Here is a 19,105-nt window from a genome sequence, read left to right as displayed (position 1 = left end):
TATTTGTTGCTTCTTTACCAAGTTAACAATGACATGACCAGAGGTTTGGAAATCTTTAGTAATGTGATAACATTACATGGTTAAACAATGACATAGCTAAAATTTAAATTTTTCTCTGCCTGTCAAGCTCAAATTCCTTGAGAGTTACAAACCTCTTAGGTTTTACCTGGAATGCCCCTTTCACATCAATCATCAGTGGTTCCACCCTGTGACCACAATCTCCTCTCCAAGATTGTTCACACAAATATTCCACATACTCAGATTCCCATACAAAATGGGGACACCTCTTGCCAAGCATTAGTTTCTGTAACTCATTTTACTACACAGCTTAGTCCCCAGCTACTCATTTCAACAGACTTACAAAGACCAACATTATGTTCCTCTGAATACCACCTCTACTGATCAAAATCCCAATAGAAAGTGCCTCCAAACACCAACATTTTTCCATTACTGCATCTGAAACAGCATATGACTAGGATATTAACCCTGGCCTAAAGTCAGAGTCAAAACTCCTAGTGATTTTTAAAATATATCCAGTGAGTCTACCATGTCTTGATAATTAAATCATTCCTGCCTACTCCAGAAATACTTCAAATCATTTCTGTGTCTTTTGAATCTCACACATTTCCCCTCTTTTCAACAGATGGAATTCCCTCCAATGAAGCATATGGATTATGTAATTTGCCAGGTTACACATTTAGCTAATTGCTTTAATTTCCTTCATTGTCAGCTCATAAGTGAATGTGGAGGGAAGGGCAAGATATCAGAGTGGTGAGGTGGGAATTTAGTTACTCCTCTAGGGCAATTGGTAAATAGCAAGGAACTGTATGGGATAGCCATTTTGGGGATTTATGTGAGTGGTCAAAAATCACATATAAGTCTGGAATGGATGGAATGACTGAGAATGCAGTGAAAACCTGTAAGTTTCCCCAGCCAGAGGGCTGGGACCCCTCCAACAGTCATGGCAGACTATACTGGAGCTAGTTTCCTGAAGGAAAAAGAAACAATCTGTGTTGGAAGAAAGGAGGGGGCTCAAATGGGCCCCAATTGCAGAATTAATTAACAAATTTGGACTGATGAATAAAAGCCCCAAGCACAGACAAATCATGAGCAGGCACAAAAGGAGCCTGGAGGAATCTGTCTAGCAGAGCAAAGATGGGGCTAATAATGACAAACTTTTGGAGTTGGAGGTGTTTAGAATACTGGAAAAGTGCTGCACTCCAGAAAAAGAAGCACATAGAAATGAGTACCAATTCAAGCCCTTGTTTACAGACCTGGGGAGCTGCAATCCAACTCTGTAAAGGGATTATTTTCTTCTTTCTTTATTCTTACTCTCTGATTCTGTATCTTTTTTACTTTTCAGTAGCCTATCAGAATTCATGCTTCATCACTGACCTGGGCAAGGGCAGAATTAAAGTTGTCTGAGAGTAATTATTAAGGTGAAAGAGATAATTGCTAAAGGGATTATTCTTGAATAGTCTATACTGGGCTGACAAAATTTGGTGGCTGGGGAAAGGCCTTGAAAAGGGATTCCTTCTTATATTTTTGAAATAAATATTCTAAGTAGTTCATTGCAAAAAGCCTCAGATATTTGCAATTGGCCTCTGGACCCAGGCAAGGGTGGAGCAAAGATAGGTCTGAGAGACAAAGCAATGAGTCTAGAGGGAAGAAAATTACTTAAAGGACATAATTTCTCCCAAGGAAAAGGGGGGGGGGGCATGGCCTAGCTCAAATGGAAGCCCTCCTTCAGAAAACTCAGATCCCAGTGTCTAGAAAACAGAAACAAGCTTGAGTCAGCCATGTCCCTGGCAGGGACAAGATCTGTGGAGAATTAAAGGCACCTGTGGCACCTCTTTACACTGGTGGGAACTTCAGGCCAACAAGCACCACCTGCTGGACAGGATAGGAAAACACAGAGTCTAGTGGCTTCACAGAATGGTCTGACAACATTTGAGGCCTCATCCTAAGTGAAACTTCATACCCTCCTCCTGAGACCTGGCTGTGTCTGGGCTGGGGAAATCTGATTGGGGTCAATCATATATGGGGAGAACCTCATGCAAAAAGTTTACATGGAGGAAGGGAAAGAAAGAGGAAAACAAGGTTGAAAATTTTTGATGAACTAAACAAAAGCTATGCTAGAGGTCTAGAATAAGTTCAATAGAATACCAAAGAACAGATAGAGAACAAAGACAACAACAAGAGAATTGAAAGTAAAAGGGTGAAAATGAGCTCCATAATAAACTACTCAAGAAAATCAGATGACTAGAGAGCTAAAAATAATGAGCCATATTAGGAAACATGAAAATCAGGACCAGCCAAAGGAACAAATTAACATATCAACTGAGATACAGGAATTGAAACAAATAATTAAAGATGATAATACAGACATGGTAAATCAATTCAAAGGTCAGATCAATGAGCTAAGGGAAGATATGCTGGATGTAAAGAATATATTGGGAAAACCTAAGGGAGAACTCAAAAGTTTGAAAGAAACAAATGGCCAAATTTATGGAAATGGAAGGCACAATAGAAGAAAAAAAAAAATGGAGACATACAACCATAGATTTGAAGAGGCAGAAGAAAGAATTACTGAACTGGAAGACAGAACATTTGAAATCATACACACAAAAGAGCAGATAAGGAAAAGAATGGGAAAACATGAACAGGGCCTTAGGGAACTCAATGACATCATGTAGCATGTGAATATATGTGTTATGGGTGTCCCAGAAGAAGAAGGGAAGGATAAATGAGCAGAAAGAATAATAGAAGAAATAATCACTGAAAATTTCCCAACTCTTATGAAAGATATAAAATTAAAGATTCAAGAAGTGCAGCATACCCCAAAAGAATAGATCCCAATAGAACTCCTACATGACACTTACCGATAAGATTATCAAATGTCAAAGGCAAAGAGAGAATTCTGAAAGCAGTAAGAGAAAACAATCAATCACAAATAAGGGATGCTCAATATCCCTGTGTACAGATTTCTCTGCAGAAACCATGGAGTCAAGAAGGTAGTGGTATGATATATTTAACATACTGAATGAGAAAAACTGCCAAAAAGGAATTCTATATCCAGCAACATTGTACCTCAAAAGTAAGGGAGAGTTTAAAATATTTTCAAACAAACAGATGCTGAGAGAATATGTGAATAAGAGACCTGAACTACAAGAAATACTGCAAGGAGTACTACAGGCTGATAGGAAAAGATGGCAAAGAGAAGTTTGGAGAAGAGTATAGAAATGAAGACTATCAGGAAGGGTAAAAGAGAAAGAGAGAAAAAATAAGATATGACATATAAAATCCAAAAGACAAAATTGTAGAGAAAGTACTGCACTTACAGTAATTACACTAAATGCTAATGGATTAAACACATTGATAAAAAGACATAGACTGGAAAAATCAGTTACAAAAAAAAGGACCCTTCTCTATGCTGTCTACAAGAAACTCATTTTATACACAAGGACAAAATTAGGCTGAAAGTGAAAGGTTGGACAGTACAATAAATGAACTAGATGACAGAAATTTATAGAACACTTCACCTTACAACAGCAGAATACATGCTTTTCCTCAAGTGCTCATGGATCATACTCTAGGATAGAGAACATGTAGGGTCACAAAGCAAGTCTCAACAAATTTTAAAATATCAATATTATGCAAAACACATTCATATCATAATGGAATGAAGTTGGAAATCGATAATAGGCAGAAGTGTTTTATGCATGGATAATCTTAGAAAAGAGAAGGGAGAGGCTGTTTCCACAATGGTCATTACCTGTCTTGGCCAATGGGAGGCACAGGCATAAAGGATTCAGGGGACCATAGTTCTAACATAGATCTGCAGTAGATGGCTGTATAGATCGATCCCCCTGTCCTTAAGTGGCTCTGGTCCATCTGCATGGAAACAAGATGGGCTTTTACAAGTAAGGTTCAAAGAAGTCATCCCAGGCAGCAGAAATCATCTTAAGATGACTTAACTTCCAGGTGGCCCTCTGGCAGAATTTCATAGCAGACATTGGCATGAATCTGGGGCCATGACATTACCAGATACTTCTGCCTTGGGAGAGAAGGACTGGGAGAAGATTTTGCCTCCAAAGAACATGGAAGATATGGAAACCATGAAGAAATTGACTCAGAAACATAAGATAAAGGTGAGGGTTGTTGATGGTCTACAGAGGTGAAGAGGAGGATCAAAACTCCAGGTACAGGTCTGCCTTCTAAGGATACTGCCTGGCCCCAGGAGAAGAAGGAGAAGCCTGAAATAATAGTACCATTTACATTCCAGGATGTGACTGTGTTCTTTATGGAGGCAGAATGGAAGAAAGTGAGCTCAGAGCAGAGGAAATTACACAAACAGGTGATGCTGGAGAATTACAGGAATCTGCTCTTGTCACCAGAACCAGAGCCAGAAATCTACACCTGTGCCTCCTGCCTTCTTGCCTTCACCTGCCAGCAATTCCTCAGCCATGATGTGCTTCAGCTCTTCCCAGGCTTATGTGCAGAAAATCTCTTTCATCCAGAGGATTCCAGCCTAGTGCATGAGAAGCAGCAGAAACAGCAGAATTCTGATGAAAGCTACTTGAGTGAAGACACAGAAGGTCAAGAGAAAGAAAGCTCTGGACACTTGTGTGGTGGAAGAGTGGAGTGAAAGACTTCAAGGGCATTCTCCAGCCCACCCCAAGGCCAGTCAGCATGTTATAGAGAAGGCAACACAGTGGTAGAGATAGAGCTTACCTCAGTCCAAAGAGTAAAGCCTGTAGTAACAGACAATGGATTGAAGGGCTTAGGAACCTCAGGATTTAGAACAATCAACTGCAGAGAGTATGAACAAGACTGTAGTTCAAAGTCAAACTTCATTACAAAGCAGAGGACTCTCTCAGAGGAGAAGTCCTATGTTTGCAGTGAGTGTGGGTGAGGTTTTAAAGATAAGTCAACCCTAATCAGACACCATTGGACCCACTCAATGAAGAAGCATTATGTGTGAAGTGAGTGTAGCCAAAGTTTTAGCAAAAAGTCATCCTTCAAATGAGATACCATCTCACACCAATTAGAATTGCTGACATTAAACAAACAAGAAACTACAAATGCTCAAGGGGATGTGGAGAAATTGGAACTCTCATTCATTGTTGGTGGGACTGTATAATGTTTCAGCCACTCTGGAAGTCAGTCTGGCAGTTCCTTAGAAAACTAGATATAGAGTTACCCTTCAATACAGCTATTGCTCTTCTTGGTATATACCCAGAAGATTGGAAAGCAGTGACACAAACAGATATCTGCATGCCAATGTTCATAGCAGCAATATTCACAATTGCCAAGAGATGGAAACAACCCAAATGTCCTTCAACAGATGAGTGCGTAAATAAAATGTGGTATATACACATGATGGAATACTACACGGCAGTAAGAAGGAACAATGTTGTGAAACATATGACAACATGGATGAACCTTGAAGACACAATGCTGAGCGAAATAAGCCAGGCACAAAAAGACAAATATTATATGCTACCACTAATGTGAACTTTGAAAAATGTACAACAAATGGTTTATAATGTAGAATGTAGAGGAAATAGTGATAGAGAGTAATTAAGGAAGGGGGAATGATAATCCAATAAGAACAGATAAGCTATCATGGGTAAATTTAACATTCTGGGAATGCCCAGGAATGACTATGGTCTGTTCATTTCTGATGGGTATAGTAGGGACAAGTTCACAGAAAGGTTTCTATATTAGGTTACTTTCTTGGGGTAGAGTAGGAACATGTTGGAAGTAAAGTAGTTATCTTAGGTTAGTTGTCTTTTTCTTACTCCCTTGCTATGGTCTCTTTGAGATGTTCTTTTATTGTCTGTTTTTTAATTTTTTTAATTTTTTAATTTTTTATACAGCTGATTTAAAAAAACTTTAATAAAAAAGCAAGGAAAAAAATATGCAGAGCCCCCTTGAGGAGCTGGTGGAGAATGCACGGGTAATGGCCTGCTCTCCTTGATGGTTGCTAATGTGCTCACAGACATAGGGGACTGGTGGTTTGATGGTTTGAGCCCTCTACCACAGAACTTGCCCTTGGGAAGACTGTTGCTGCAAAAGAGAGGCTAGGCCTCCCTACAATTTTGCTTAAGAGCCTCCTCCCCAATGCCTCTTTGTTGCTCAGATGTGGCCCTCTCTCTCTAGTTAAGCCAACTGGGCAGGTGAAATCACTGCCCTTCCGCCTATGTGGGATCACACACCCAGAGGAGTGAATCTCCCTGGCAATGTGGAATATGACTCCCAGGGAAGAATGTAGACCCAGCGTTGTAAGATGGAGAACATCTTCTTGACCAAAAGGGGGAAATGAAAGGAAATGAAATAAGCTTCAGTGGCAGAGAGATTCCAAAATGAGCTGAAAGGTCACTCTGGTGGGCACTCTTATGCACAATATAGGCAACCCTTTTTAGGTTCTAATGAATTGAGGTAGCCAGTGGTAGATACCTGAAACTATCAAACTACAACCTGGAAACCATGAATGTTGAAGACAATTGTACAAAAATGTAGCTTATGAGGGGTGACAATGTGATTGGGAAAGCCATATGGACCATACTCCCCTTTTTCTAGTTTATGGATGGATGAGTAGAAAAATGGAAAGAAACAAACAAACAAAGGCACAAATTTACTTTAATTGCTCTTTTTCACTTTATTATTCTTGTTATTTTTGTGTGTGTGGTAATGAAGGTGTCAGGGATTGATTTTGGTGATGAATACACAACTATGTAATGGTACTGTGAACAATCAAATGTATGATTTGTTTTGTATGACTGCATGGTATGTGAATGTGTTTCAATAAAATGAATATTAAAAAAAGTCATCCTTCACCAGATACCAGAGACACACTCAGGGGAGAAGCCCTATGTGTGCAAGGAGTGCAGGCTAGGCTTTAGTCAGAAGTCAAACCTCAACAGACACAAGAGAATACACTCAGAAGAGAAGCCTTTTTTATTCAGGGTGTGTGGGCAAAGCTTTGGAAACAAGTCATTCCTCATGAGACATCAGTGGACTCACCAAGAGGAGAAGCCCTATGTTTGCAGTGAGTGTGGGTGAGGCTTTATCAAAAAAGCCATCCTACAACAGATACCAGAGGACACACTCAAGGCTGAAACATTATGTGTGCCAGAAGTGTGGGTGAGGCTTCAGCCATAAGTCACTCCCCCTTATTCAACACAGGACACACACAGGGGAGAAACCTTATGTGTGTCTGGAGTGTGGGTGAGGATTCAGCCATAAGTCACTCCTTTTTATTCACCAGAGGACACACTCAGGGGAGAAGCATTATGCTTGCAGGGAATGTGGGCAAGGATTTAGCCAGAAATCAAATCTCATCAGACACCAGAGGACACACTCAGATGAGAAGCCATATGTGTGCAAGGAGTGTGGGTGAGGCTTTAACTGACAATCACTCCTCTTTCATGAAAGGACACACTCAGGGGAGAAGAATTATGTTTGCAGGGAGTGTGAGCAAAGCTTTAGTCAGAAGTCAAACCTCAACACATACAAGAGAATACACTCAGAAGAGAAGCCTTATGTGTGCAGTGAGTGTGAGTGAGGCCTTAGCAAAAAGTCATCTTTCATCAGACACCAGAGGACACTCTCAGGGAGAAGCATCATATTTTCAGGGAGTGTGGGCAAGGCTTTAGCCAGAGGTCAAATCTCATCAGACACAAAAGGTTGCACTCAGGGGAGAAGACTTGTGAATGCAGGGGTTGTCGATGAGGTGTTAGCAATAAGTCACACTTCATCTTAACACCAGACACCTGGGAGCATTCTCTATTGTGCATAGAGCATGAGTGAAGTTCCAGAGGTGTGTTGACCCTTGTGCCAGTTTGAATGTATTATGCCCCCCCCCAAACACCATTATCTTTGATGTAATCTTGTGTGGGCCAATGTATCAGAGTTGATTAGATTGTAATTCTTTGAGTGTTTCCCTGGAGATACACCCCACCCAACTGTGGGTGATGACTCTGATTGGATAATTTCAATGGAGACATGGCCCCACCCATTCAGGGTTGGCCTTGATCAGTGGAGCCATATAAATGAGCTGGCAAACAGGAGGAACACTGTGCAGCTGAGAGTGACATTTTGAAGAGGAGCTACAGCTGAGAGGGACACTTTGAAGAAATCACTGGAGCTGCAGATGAGAGACAGTTTGAAGATGGCCATTGAAAGCAGACTCTTGCTCTGGAGAAGCTAAGAGAGGACAAGTACCCCAAGTGCAACTAAGACTGACATTTTTGAGGAAATGCAGCCTAGAGAGGAACGTCCTGGGAGGAAGCCATTTTGAAACCAGAACTTTGGAGCAGATGCCAGCCGCATGCCTTCCCAGCTAACAGAGGTTTTCTGGAAACCATTGCCCATCCTCCAGTGAAGGTACCTGATTTCTGATGTGTTACCTTGGACACTTTATGGCCTTAAGACTGTAACTGTGTAACCAAATAAACCCCCTTTTACAAAAGCCAATCCATCTCTAGTGTTTTGCATTCTGGCAGCATTAGCAAACTAGAACAACCCTTGTCAGCACCAGAGAACATATTTGTGGAGGAGCAAAGTGCATAGCATGTGGGTAACTCTAGCCCTAAGTCAGTCCTTATTTCAGACAAGAGGACAACTAGGTAAGATGTGGGCAGGACTGTGGATGAGGCTTTAGCAGTAAGTCAGCACTCACAACATCCAATGACACACTTGAGGGAGAGGTGTCATGTGCAGGGAGTGTTGGTGAGGCAGTAGCCAAAGAACAAATGTGGGCAGAGAGATGGGTCACTCAGGGAGGTGGTTTTGTTAGCAGGGAGTGTGAGCAAAGCTTTTGTGATAAGGCAGCCTTCTTCACATACCATGGGGAGAATCCTAGTGCTGTGAAGCTCTGCCTGGGCAAACTGTTCAGTGCCACTGCTGGAGATGACAGCTGTTGAATTCTCACAATTGCTCTCAGCTACAGGGAACTACACAACCTAGTGCTATGCACCATCCCAAGGAGTGGCTCCTGTACAATGACTGGTTGATATGGAGAGACAAAACTCCAACCCATGACTCAACTGGGACAACTCCAAGTGATCTTCCCAGGTACAGAGCCCCCATAGGACCAAATGATCTCTCAGCATTGCAGCCAGCTTCTTCTGCCATCCAGTCCTGCCCTTACTCCCCCCAAAAAAACCCTCAATTCTCCATCTAATCAACTTTCCAGAAAATCCAGTCTATGACATCTAAATGTACAAGGACTGTAGGGTTTTGTTGAAAAGTCACCCCTTGACAAACCCCAGAGGACACAGAATAGAAGCTTTCTGTGTACAGGAAGAATGAGCAAGGATTTAGGAAATAGGCCTGATTATACATTTCATGGTACATCAGAGAATAGCTTGATCAGGAGAAGTTGTACCTGGGCAGGGAGAATGTGAAATGCTTTAGCAGTAAGTTGTACCTCATTTTGCACCAGAGGACACACTTAAAGGGAGACCTATGTGGGCAGGATGGTGGGTGGAGCTTGACCCTGAAGACCCTCCTTAACAGGCACAGAGAGGGCAGAGTCTTACTACTACAAATCACTACCTTATTTTCCTTTCTACTTTCTAGGCTCAGATGCTTGACAACTCTGCATGTCTGGGCTCTGACCTCTATGTCCTGGGTCAATAAATTTGCACTGAAGGGGTCCACATAGGTGCCATGTTGGAGTTTGCCAGGTCCATAAAATGGATTTTAGGCTTTGAGAATCAGAAAAAGCAAACAGTATTTTTTAAATGTAATTTTATTGAAATATATTCACATACCATATAATCATCCAAAGAGTACAATTGTTTACAGTTTCATCATATGGTTGTGAAGTCAACACCACAGTCAATTATTCAATATTTTCATTATTCCAAAACTTAAAAATTAAGATAAGAAAAAAATAAAAGTAAATGAAAACACTCAAAACATCCCATACCCCTCGTCCTCCCTCATTTACTTAAAAAAAAGCTTTAATTGAAACATATTCACATACTGTACAATCATCCAAAGTGTAAAACAATTGTTCACAGTATCATCATATAACTGTTCATTCATCACCACAATCTTTAAATACCTTCATCACTCCCAAAAATAAAAATAAGGATAAAAATAAAAGTAAAAAGAAAACCCAAAATGTCCCATACCTCCTCCTCCATATTTACTTATTGTCCCCACCTTTCCACTCATTTGTCCATAAATTGGGCAAAGGGAGTGTGAGGCATATGGTTTTCACAATCTCATGGTCACATCATATAAGCCATGATCACCTCCAAGAACCAAGGATACTGGATTGAAATTCAACAGTTTCAGATATTTCCTTCTAGTTATTCTAATAAAGTAAAAACTAAAAAGGGAAAAGACAAAAACAAGCAAACAAAAATAACAGGCAGAAGGTTGGAAATTTCACAAATATATAGAGGCTAAGAAACACACACTCTTAGACAACCAGTGGGCAAAGGGAGAAATTACAAGAGAAATTAGTAAATACCTCAAGGCAAATGACAATGAAAACACAACTTAACAATGCTTATGGCATGCAGGAAAGACAGTGCTGAGAGGGAAATGTACTGCCCTATACACCTATATTAAAAGAGAAGAAAGAGAAAAAATTGAGAAATTAGCTGATCACCTGGAACAAAGTAACCCCAAAGCTAACAGAAGGAACAAATAACAAAGATTAGAGCAGAAATAAATGAAATTGAGAACAGGAAAACAAGAGAGACAATCAACCAAACCAGAAGTTGGTTCTTTGAGAAATCAATAATAAAATCAAAGGTCCCTTAGCTAGGCTAACAGTAAAAAGAGAATGGGTGCAAATAAACACAAGCAAAATGGGAAAGGGCACATAACTATGGACCTCACAGAAACAAAGGAGATAAGGAGAAGATATGAGCAACTATATGCCAGTAAACTATAAAACTTAGATGAAATATTGATTCAAGAAGTAATGGATGACCTAAATAACCAATCACAAGAGACTGATTCAGTCATCAAAAAGCTCCCCAAAAAGAAAAGTCCATGACCAGATGACTTCACATGTCAGTTCAACCAAGCATTCAACAAAGAACTAGTACCAATCCTGCTCAAACTCCTCAAAAAAAAAATAAAGAGGAGGGAAAGCTACCTAGTTCATTCTATGAAGCCAACATCACCCTAATTCCAAAGTCAGACAAAGATACTACATAAAAGAAAATTATAGACCAATCCATTTAATGAATGTAGATGCAAAAATCCTTAACAAAATACTCACAAATTGAATTCAGCAAAACAATAAAAGAATTATACACCATGACCAGTTGGGATTTATTCTAGGTTGCAAGGCTGGTTCAACACAAGAAAGTCAATTAATGTAATACATCACATCAATAAATCAAAATGGAAGAGCCATATGATCATCTCAATCAATGCAAAAAGACATTTAAAAAACTCACCATCCTTTCTTGATGAAAACACTTCAGAGCATAGGAATAGAAGGGAATTTTCTCAATATGATACAGGCAATACATGAAAACACAGAGCCAATCTCATACTCAAAGGGGAGAGATTGAAAACTCTACCTCTAAGATCAGGAACAAGACAGGGTGCTGGAAGTTCTAGTTAGAACAATTAGGGAAGAAAAAGAAATAAATTCATCCAAATTTCAGAGAAAGAAGTAAAACTTCCATTGTAAGCAGATGACATGATTCTATATGTAGAAAATCCATAAAATCTACAGCAAAGCTATTAGAGCTAATCAATGACTACAGCAAAGTGGTAGGCTACAAGATCAACATGCAAAAATCTGTAGTGTTCTTATACACAAGTAATGTGCAACAATAGGAAGAAATAAAAGAATTCCATTTACAATAGCAACCAAAAGATTCAAGTATTCAGGAATAAGCTTATCAAAGGCCACAAAAGACATATACAAAGAAAACTATGAGAAACTACTAAAAGAAATCAAGCAGGACCTAAAAAAATGGAAGAACATACAATGTTCATGGATTGGAAGACTAAATATAATTAAGATGTCAACTCTACCTAGCTGATTTATAGATTCAATGCAATACCATTTAAAATCCCAACAACTTTAATGAAATAAGAAACCAATAATCAAATTTATTTGGGAAGGCAAGGTGCCCTGAATAGCCAAAAATATCATGAGAAAGAGAAACAAAGTGGGAGATGTCACACTACCTGACTTTGAAGCATATTACAAAGCTACAGTTCTCAAAACAGCATGGTACTGGCATAAGGATAGAGACACCAAACAATGGAATTGAATTCAGTGTTCAGAAACAGACCCTCACATCTATGGGCAATTGATCTTTGGTAAGGCAGTCAAGCCAAAGCAACTGGGACAGAGCAGCCTCTTCAATAAATGGTGTTTGGAGAACTGGATATCCATTTCCAAAAGAATGAGAGCGGTCTCCTACCTCACACCTTATACAAAAATTAACTCCAATTGTATCAAAGATCTAAGCATAAGTGCTAAGACCATAAGACTGTTAGAAGAAAACATAGGGCAATATCTTAAAGATCTTGTGATAGGAGGTGGTTTCCTAGACCTTACACCCAAAGTACAAGCCACCAAAGAACAAATTGACAAATGGAATCTCCTCAATATCAAACAATTTTGTACATCAAAGGACTTTGTTAAAAATGTAAAAAGGCAACCTACACAATGAAAGACAATATTTGGAAACCACATGTAAGATAAGTGTTTAATATCCCAAATATAAAAAGCAATCCCGCAACTCAACAACAGAAAGACAAACAAATCAATTAAAAATGGGCAAAAGACATGGACAGACACTTTTCTGAATAGGAAATACAAATGGTTCAAAAACATGAAAAAATGCTCAACTTCACTGGCTATTAGGGAAATGCAAATCAAAACCACAATGAGATATCATCTCATCTCACAACTCCCAGAAAGGCAGTTATCAAAAAAAAATAATGAAAGATAGAAAGAAAATTACATGTGCTGGAGAGGATGTGGAGAAAGAGACATGCTTATTCATTATTGGTGGGGATATAGAATGGTGCAACCACTCCGGAAGGCAGTGTGGAGGCTCCCCAGAAAACTAAGTATAGATTTGCCATATGACCCAGCTATTCCACTGCTAGGTATATACTCAAAGGAACTGAAAGTTAAGACAAAAACAGACATTTGTAAACCAAATTTCATTGTGGCATTATTCATGACTGCCAAGGGATGGAAGCAGCCCAAATGTCCATCAATGGAGGAGTGGATAAATAATCTGGTATATACACATGATGGAATATAATGCAGCTGTAAGGCAAAACAAAGACATGGAACATATAATAATATGGATGAACCCTGAGAACATTATGTTGAGTGAAGTTAGCCAGAAACAAAAGTACAAATAATGTATGGTCTCACAAATTTGAACTAACAATAATAAGCAAACTCTGAGAGTTAAAGTTGAGAATATAGGTTATCAGGTGATTGATAGAGGTAGAGAACAGAAAATTGATGTTGAAGGAGTATAAAGTGTTCAATAGGATTGATTGTGTAGTTCCAGAAGTGGATAGCATATTATAGCATAATGGTAGCACCATATTAAGTACAATGAACAAAGGTGTCTGTGAGTTAATCTGAAAGAGGAGGGCTAGGGGCATGTACAACACCAGAAGTAAAGATAGAGAACAAAGACAGAGACTGTATAACTTAGTGAAACCTAGAGTGGTCACTGATGGTGACATGCAGTTTTAAATATTGTCTCCCATTGTGTAGGTTGCCTTTTTAATTTTTAAACAAAGTCCTTTGATGTAAAAAATTGTTTGATTTTGAGGAGATCCCATCTGTCAATTTGTTCTTTGGTTGCTCACACTTTAGGTGTAAGGTTTAGGAAACCACCTCCTATAAATATAAAAATGTTTTTACATGTGGAAGAGCAAATGAAAGTCAACCTTTCAGGGTGTTGAAAATGGGATGATATTGGGGAAAATAAAATCAATGCAAACTGGAATCCATGATTAACAGTAACACTGTAATATGCTTACATTAAATGTAATAAAGGCAATATACCAACATTAAATATATATGAAAGGCAGATATAAGGGAGGGGTATGGGATTCCTGGGAGTAGTATTGTTGCCTGACATTATTATATTGCATTGTATTTTAATGTCTTTATCTTTTTTTGTTAGCCTTTATAAAAATTTTTTGGAGAAATGAATATGTTCAAGTGCTGAATTTGTTGAAGAAGTCACAACTACATGATGATGATGCTGTGAACAATTGATTGTAAACTGTGAATGACTGTATGCTATGTGAATATATCTCTATAAAATTGCAGGGACAAATATAAATAAAGGGATGCAAGTGCTGTAGAAAACATGGAGAGATGGATGTACCTATTCGCTTTTTGGTGAGGAAGTATAATAGTGTAGCCTATCTGGAGGACAGTGTGGTGGTTCCACAAGAAGCTAAGCATGTGGTTGCCATAAGGTCCTGTGACCTCATTATGAGGTATATACTTGGAAGATCTGAGAGCAGAGACATGAATGGACATTTTCATACTGGTGATTTTTATGGTGGAAGTATTCATAATTTGCAATGGATGGAGGTGGTCTAAGAGTACATCGAATGATGAACAGAATGGTGAACTATGGTGTATGAATACAATAGACTATTTAGCAGCTGTAAGAAGGAGTGAAGCTGTGAGACACACAACTCGGTGAATGGTTCTAGAGAACAGCATTTTGAGTGAAGTGTACCAAAAATGAAAAGACACACATAATACCTCACTACTATGGACTATCTATAATGTGTAAACTCTGAGAATTGAATCTTAGAGCACAGATAATCAGGGTAATGTTTGTCCCCAGATTGTAAGCTATTACGGCAGTCAAATCTATTCCTGAGTTGTAATGGTTATCTCCAAACTCTGAGATGCTGAAACGTTTGTGTATAATCTGGTCAGTCTCTGGAATTTTTGGTATCTTTGTAACACCAGAAACTCAGAGCTAGAACTCAGCAGCTATGAATGTCAGTATTAGCTCATACAGCAACTATTTAAAAAGCTGAAAAATGGTGCACACTTTGATTAGAGATATGAATAAAGCAGAGTGAGTGAGGACTAAGACAAATCAGGCCAAAGGTTAAATGACATTATTGACTGTTTTAAAACTTCAACTTTTGTGTGAGACCAAGGGAAAAGATGTTAATTTGCTGTAGGACATATATTTTGTGCAGCACAATAAATAATTTAACTTGTGTGGTCAGTTTATTTAAACACCATAATTACATGGAACTTTGAATAGGAAGTGAAGTCTGGTAGGTTTGTACAGGTTAGTGAAAAATCCCAATACATCCCCAAATAATTTTTTTCTATTAAATTTGGTTTTATTGAGATATATTTGCATACCATACAATCATCCATGGTATACAATCAACTGTTCATAGTATGATCATATAGTTATACATTCATCACCACAATCTATTTCTGAGCATTTTCCTTACATCAGAACGAATCAGAATAAGAATAAATAATAAAAGTAAAAGAAGAACACCCAAACCATCCCTCCCATCCCACCCTATTTGTCATTCAGTTTTTATCCCCATTTTTCTACTCATCCATCCATACACTAGATAAAGGTTTTCACGATCACACTGTCACCCCTTGTAATCTACATTGTTATACAATCATCTTCAGAAGTCCAGACTCCTGGGTTGGAGTTTGGCAGTTTCAGGTATTTGCTTCTAGCTAATACAATACATTAAAACCTAAGAGGTGTTATCTATATAATGTTTAAGAATGTCCACTAGAGTGACCTCTTGACTCTATTTGAAATCTCTCAGCCACTAAAACTATTTTGTCTCAGTTTGCATTCCCCTTTTGGTCAAGATCTATTCTCAATCCCACAATGCTGGGTCCAGATTCTTCCCCAGGAGTCATATCCTCTGTTGCCAGGGAGATTTACACACCTGGGAGTTAGGTCCCACGTACAGAAGAGGGCAGTGAGTTCACCTGCCAAGGTGGCTCAGTTAGAGAGAGAGAGGTCCACTTCTGAGCAACAAAGAGGTACTCAGAGGAAGACTCTTAGGCACAACTATATGCAAGTTTAACCTCTCCTTTGCAGTAATGAGCTTCATAAGGGCAAGTCCCATGATCGAGGGCTTGGCACATCAAACCACCAGTCCCAATGTTTGTGACAACATCAACACCAGTCCAGGTGAGGAAGTTCAGCACTTCTGCACCTTCCTCCAGCTCCTTGGGGTGGTAGGGGAGGCTATAAATATATTTTTTATTCTCTGCCCAAATTACTCCAATACATCCTTAAGTAATTTAGGCAGAGAATAAATAAATATTAGCAGGATCTCTGAGGAATGGGGAAAATGTGGAAATGTTGGTCTTCCCTACCTAGATTATTACTCATATTCTCACAAACATTAAGGACTAACAAGTTAGTAGGCTGAACGTCCAATCTTGGGGATTTCCCTTATTAAGTTTGTTACTGCAGAGAGGCTAAGCCTACTTATAATTTCACCTAATTGTCTCTCCCAGAGAACTTCTTTGTTGCTCAGATGTGGTATCTCTCCATCTCTCTATACCCACTTGGTAGGTGAACACTTTGCTTCCCCCCTATGTGAGACATTTCTCCCAGGGGTGTAAGTCTCCTTGGTAATTTGGTACATGGCTCCCAGGGATAAGCCTGGACCCAACATCAAGGGATTGAGGAAATATTCTTGACCAAAAGGGAGAAGCAAAATGAAACAAAATAATGTTTCAATGGCTGAGATTTCAAATGGAGTTGGGAGGTCACTCTGGAGGGCATTCTTATGTGGTATAGATACCCCTTTTTAGTTTTAGTGTAGTGGAATAACTAGAAGGAAATACCTGAAACTGTGAAATTGCAACCCAGTAGCCTTGATTCTTGTAGATGTTTGTGTAACCACATAGATTATGTTTTGTGACTGTGTGATTGAGAAAACCTTGTGTCCCTTTATCCAGTGTATGGACAGAGGAGTAGAAAAATGGGGACAAAAACTAAATGAAAAATAGTGTGGGATGGGGCTATGGAATGCTTTGGGTGTTCTTTACTTTTCTTTTTACTCATGTTTTTATTCTTTTTGGGGTATGGAAAATGTTAAAAAAAATGACTGAGGTGATGAATGCACAAATTATATGTACTGTGCACAGTTGATTGTACACTGCGAATGATTGTATAGCATGTGAATATATCTCAATAAAACTGAATTTAAAATAGAAAGAGAGAATAAAGGGAAAGTGACAAAGGCTTTTCTGCATTCAATTTCTGAGCTCCCATAGCTAATTGCTTAATTATATGCACATAGAATTAAATTTATCTCAGGACATTACCTTTCCTTGACCAAAAATATTAACTTCATTCCTCCTCCAATCTCCAATTTTGTTAATGACTTTACCAGGAATCCAGGAATTGACCTTTAACATGCTTACTTGGAACCCCTAAGCACAATTAAACATTGCTATTATCTCTATAGTGAGAATTTTCATTGTTCATTTACACTCCAATCCACAAACATGTTTCCCCACCCCATACTGATTTTTTCAGCCTCAGTTTAAATGTCAATTCCTTAGAGATCCCTTCACTGACCTCCAACAAAATTAGTCTTTCCATTCCTCTACCCCCTTGACTTAATTGTTATCCTGCTCCTTCATGTAGTTTGTCATTATAAACCTGGACTACATATGTGTATATCTGTCTGTCTATCTATCTATCTATCTATCTATCTATCTATCTATCTATCTATCTATCCTATCTATTTTTGTTTTGTCTCCCCTAGGATTTAAATATAGAAAAAACAATCTCTGAATGCTACAGTCAGGGAAGTTTCCTTTGACCATTACTTATGAATTTAAAAATCAGTAAAATATCATGTCCACAACCTCCAAATCCACCCAAAAACATCTGTCCACAAGTGCTTACAGTCAGATTAAACAATTATCTTCTGATTAAAAATCAGTTTATAAAAAAGGAGCTCTCTATCTCCTGGTGGAAATTCTCTCCAATGTTCACCAGAACCCAAATACATAGATTAGAGAAGACAATGAATTCAATTTTTTTATTGAGTATGATGTCACTCTACTTTGGAACTCAGAGTTTCTTTCTCTAGCTAAAACACTGTCTCTCCAAGAATATCAACCAGTTTCATTCTTCTACCCCATAAAGTCAACACCCTTTCCAGCATGAAGAAGTTAAAATGGTAATCACTGATATATTCCTGAAAATTGAGAGAATGATCAAATGAGAGGGAGATACAACTAAGAAATTAAGATTTAACATGACTAACACTATTGATCACTATATAGATATTCTTTTTAGTTTATAGTGTATTAGAATATCTAGAAGGAAATACAGGAAATTGTTGAACTGTAATCTAATAGCCCTGATCTTTGATAATGATTGTATAACTATATAGGAAAAAAAGTCAGTGCCTGTGTTTGTATCGATCTACTTCTGGAGGTTTTGTTCTGTTCCACTGATCTCTATATCCACCTCTGAGAATACAACACTGTCTTATTTAACCTACATTTCTTGTAAGTCTTAAACTGGGGTAGAGTGCAATACCAGTGGTCAATAAGATGGGGAAGTAAGGGGTATGGGAAATTTTGGGTTTACTTTTTATTTTTATTTCTTTTTCTGCAGTAATTCAAATGTTCTAAAAATGATCATGGTAATGAATGCACAACAATGTGATGGCACTGTGAAGCATTGTTTTCATACTTTGGATGGATTGAATAATGTGTGACAAATCACTATAAAATTACATTTAAGAAAACATTATTTGGAAGGTGAACTCTCTTTTTATGCCATTGATAACATCAGGAGACATATAATTTGAGTAGTACACATTGATTAACTTGAATGCCAATCAAGATAAATCTAATCAAGTTATGCCCCTTTATACAAAATATTTACTCTTTTATTATGTGAATCATGTAAATGCAATAAGGGAAACATGGTTATTATGTCCTTTAATTATGTTATCCCTCTTAAGGTGCCCAAAACAACCCTCATGCCTTTGTCTAGAAGTGTCCATGTTTGGTAGAATTGGGTTGCTCTGGGTAATGTGGACAATATGAAGAGGATGATTACTGCCCTTTACT

General features: G+C 38.5%; 1 pseudogene; it reads left to right on the top strand.

The window, feature by feature from the left end:
* Nucleotides 1–4,034: 4,034 nt before the first annotated feature.
* Nucleotides 4,035–7,737, top strand: LOC119532656 (annotated as a pseudogene).
* The last annotated feature ends 11,368 nt before the right edge of the window (nucleotides 7,738–19,105 follow it).

This window comes from Choloepus didactylus, chromosome 4, assembly GCF_015220235.1.
Source record: "Choloepus didactylus isolate mChoDid1 chromosome 4, mChoDid1.pri, whole genome shotgun sequence".
Lineage (NCBI taxonomy): Eukaryota > Metazoa > Chordata > Mammalia > Pilosa > Megalonychidae > Choloepus > Choloepus didactylus.
Note: the sequence above shows the minus strand (reverse complement) of the source record. Positions and strands in the feature narration are given on the sequence as shown.